This window comes from Xenopus tropicalis, chromosome 6 (assembly GCF_000004195.4).
Source record: "Xenopus tropicalis strain Nigerian chromosome 6, UCB_Xtro_10.0, whole genome shotgun sequence".
Classification (NCBI taxonomy): Eukaryota; Metazoa; Chordata; class Amphibia; order Anura; family Pipidae; genus Xenopus; species Xenopus tropicalis.
In genome coordinates, this window is record NC_030682.2 from 63,211,282 (window position 1) to 63,215,599 (window position 4,318).

Genomic DNA, 4,318 nt, shown 5'->3' on the forward strand with positions numbered 1-4,318 from the left:
GTGTGGATCCTTCAGATAGTAAGACAATGCACCCTGGTATTATGCCGAACCAAGTGATTTCTTTATTTGCAGAATGAATGACAGATAGGCTTTGCAGGAGTTACAGAACACGTCAGGGAACACACTTTTCCTTAGGAGACCCTCTCTCCTGGGATACCGTCAATACTCCAGCCAGATGACCCTCCTTTGGGTTCCCTCCAGTACTACACGCCAGAAGCCCCTCTCTAGGGCACTTTCCAGTACTCCCGCCAAGCGGACACCCCCTTGAGACCTCACCCCGGAAATATCAACCGGCTATCCCCCGGATTAGGCAAATCACCTATTACTACCACTTAGTTCCCTGACTCCAGCAATCAGTGCTGGGAGATCTTAATCTCATTAAATCTCCTGTAGGGGCCAAGCTGCCCAGCTAAATAGCCTATCTACCACTCCTAGAGCGGTCTATAACCTTTAGCTCACTAACTACTCCTGGCCTGTAGCTGGCCTCTTGCCAGAGGGTCCCAGGCAGGAAGACCTGGCTGCACAAGGCTGCACAGCCTTATATACTGTGTGCACCACCTTGTGGCCATAACCCTGAACTGCAGGGATACTCCCTTTCTTAACACAAAAAACAACTAGGACCACCCTTAGGTGTCCAATTCCCTAAGGCCACCCTCTAGTGCCTGTCAAAGGAGAACCCATCCTAGGGGCCCAACCTTGGAGATCCCTACACATGATTACACAATTCCACAGCTCTCACCAAGATAATTCAATCATCTGCAATGCAAAGTGCAATGCAAAGGTATTTTTGTGCATTTTGTTGCCTGTCTGGAAGACACGCACATTATGTTTAAGTGTCATGGCACACGGGGCTGTTTAGAGAGCTTTAAGTGCAATGTATGGGACAGGGGGTTATTTTCTATCTTTACAGTAATGTGGAATTAGATATATTAGACAATTATCATAACAGTTAAATCCAAAGAGTTATGTTCTAACTGATGCACAGATGCTCTATGTCAAGTAACTTAAGTACTCTAGTAACTTAACTAATCACTGCTTATTGGTCAAACTGGGGGACAATTTACATTTGTTACTACACTGATCTCCAATTTAAACCAAGAAACCTTTTCTTTAGATTTGTTTAATTCAGCAGCAATAATAACTAATACTGCCAACAACACTATGCATTGTGACAATATGCACCACATTACAAATTACAAGCAGACAGAGGAGGCTAAAGGCTGTTCCAGGCCACCATTAATATCTTAACAGAAATAGTAAAACTATACATATATTATTTTAAACATGTGCTTTACTGAAAATCCCTAAAAAATCTTTGAATAAAGTATATTCATTTCCACCTGAAAGCAGAAAGTAGAGTTCTGGCTAACTATATTACAAACATTTTTTATTTTGCGCAGTCTATTTTACCCAGCATAGGCATATTTTTAATAAGGCTAGGGGAGGCTAAGCCTCTCCATACCTGCTTGGCGACTTAAAAGAAACAAATAGAAACAGAAACAGTAAAAAACAAATTCTCACTTTTTGTTTTTGCACTGTCCTGGAAATTTTCTCCTGCTCCTGCAAGCTCTGTTCTGCTGTAATCAGCTGTGGTCTGATTGGATCTTTCTTCTTGTGGATTGTCCAATCAGAACACAGCTTTCTTGGCAGACAGTAAAATTGACCAATAAAGGCACAGATGCAGACAGGGCTTGGGGAGATATTACAAACTAAAGGCAGTGCAGAAATGAAGACTGGAAATGAGAATCTGCAGGCTGTAAACTTTACCAAAAACAAATTTGAACTTTTGCTGGAGATTTCATCCCACTCCCACAGGTACTATACACAGGTACAGGCTCAGACTGGCACTGGGATATTGGGTAAAAATCCCGGTGGGCCCCTGACCCCACTCCCACTGCAAATAAGCCCCCCCCCCTGCAACCACCACCTTCAATGCCCTGCTCCAAGTCGCTCCGCATTTCCCTTACTTGTCTTCCGGGTCTGCTGCCAGCGTGCCTGCGGACGCGCGATGACGTTACTCGCATGCGTCCTTCGTGCTGGGCAGGGCAGACTGGGCCTTCTGATCTGCTGGTCTGATCTGGTCAGGTGAATATTCTAAAACTGACGAAGCGAATTTCTTGCTGCTGCTGCTTTTTTTGGTGAGTTAACATGCTGCAGCAAACTTTGGGGTTAGGGGGGTTCAATATGCCATAATACATTTTTTAATTATGTGCATTTATTTGTTATTTACTGAAATCAGCAGACCACAAAAATCTGATACATTCTGAGCCTGACAAGTTGTACAGGTATGGGATCCCTTATCCGGAAATCCGTTATCCAGAAAGCTCCAAATTATGGAAAGCCTGTCTCCCATAGACTCCATTTTAATAAAATAATTCAGAATTTTGGGTTGGGTTTGTCACACAACGTATGACGTATGAGCCGCTAGCACAATCAGGGAAATACCACACGTGCCACAGGGGTTGTTTCACAGGGGTTTATTACAACCAAACGTAGATAAACAGGGAAAGGGCAATACGCATGGAAGGTCCACAAGTCCCAACCACATCAATCCTCCTACAGGGAGTCTTCAGGGCAACCCCCCTCTGCACAGTCTCCAGGGAACAAAGGCCGAGTCTCCCAGCCCAACCCCCAATACACAAAGGTGTCCCACCCAGACAGCCACAATTACCTGGGTAGCCTCCCCAGGCAGTTCCAATGGAAATAAACAAAGTTCCTTTTTGGGTAGTTCCACAGAAACACACTACCTTGGTTCCAGGGCAAACAGTCCTTCCACAGGGGTTAGGGTAATCCAGTTGGAGGGAATCTTCCTGCCTGAGCTAGGATGGATCCCAAGGAACCGCAGGGGAGGGTGTCCTGCCATAGCGAGGTTACACCCAGATGAACAAAAAGCTCCTTCTCCACCCACAACCTCTGGGTTTTCTACACTGCTGCTGGTACCTCCCCTCTTTTCCACACCCCCTAGGATTGATTGGTTAGGAGGCTGACCCTGCTTCTGCTTAACCCAACCCTAGCAGCTCCAATTGGCAGGGTCCCCTGCAGCATCATTAGGGGAGGGGTTTAACCTAGGAGGGACATGCCCAGCTCCTCTGGAGGGGACTTCTGGGAGCTTCTTTGTTTAAAACCCTTTCGGCGGGAAAACAGAACAATGGGCTGCCACCATCTTGGCTAGATCATGCACTGGCTAAACATGGGGCCAGTATAAGGGTTTTTTGGTCACACTTCTCCCCCCTGGCGCAGGTGGTTTCCCTGGGGCTCCCCTTTATTAGGGAGGGCCTCAGGAACCACCGCGGGTCGGTTAGTCCTCCTGGCGTGAGAGTCCATCTGCATTGTGATGCTCTTTTCCCTTTCGGTGTTGAATGGTGAAGTTATACTGTTGAAGCAGGAGGCTCCATCTTAGAAGTTTCCCATTGTCTCCTGAGACCCTCTGTAACCAACTGAGGGGGTTGTGATCTGTCACAACAGTGAATTCTCTGCCATACAGATAGGGCTGCAGTTTTTGTAAAGCCCATACAATTGCCAGGCACTCCTTTTCAATGGTGGCATAGGCAGCCTCTCGGGGTAACAGTTTCCTGCTCAGGTAGGCAACGGGGTGCTCCTCACCATAGGTATTAACTTGGGAAAGTACTGCTCCAAGGCCAAAATTGGAAGCATCAGTCTGCAAAATGAAGCGCCGGGAGAAATCTGGGGCCGCCAGCACAGGGGAACTAGCCAGAGCTTGCTTTAGAGCGTTCATGGCTGACTCACATTCTGGGGTCCACACAATGGTTCGAGAACGTTGGCGACTTGTCAGATCTGTCAAGGGTTTGGCAACAGTACTATAGTTAGGGATAAATTTCCGATAATAACCTGAAGTTCCTAAGAAGGCTAATACCTGTTTTTGAGTTTTGGGTATAGGCCACTGACAAATTGCCTCAACTTTAGCAGGATCAGGGCGAAGCTGTCCACCCCCAACTCTATGTCCCAAGTATTGTACCTCGGCCATGGCTAAGTGGCACTTTTCTGGCTTAAGGGTAAGCCCAGCATCCTGAATTTGAGCAAAAACTCGCTGGAGGTGCTGGAGATGCTCCTCCCAAGTCTGGCTAAAGACAGCTATGTCATCCAGATAGGCCTGAGCAAAGTCCTGCATTCCCTCCAGCAGCCTGTTCACCAGGCGTTGGAAAGTTGCGGGCGCGTTTCTCATACCAAAGGGCATTACCGTAATTTGATATAAACCAAAGGGGGTGAGGAAGGCTGACTTTTCCTGGGCACTAGGGGCAAGGGGAATCTGCCAGTAACCGCGGCTGAGATCAAGGGTAGTCAAATATTTTGCATTTCC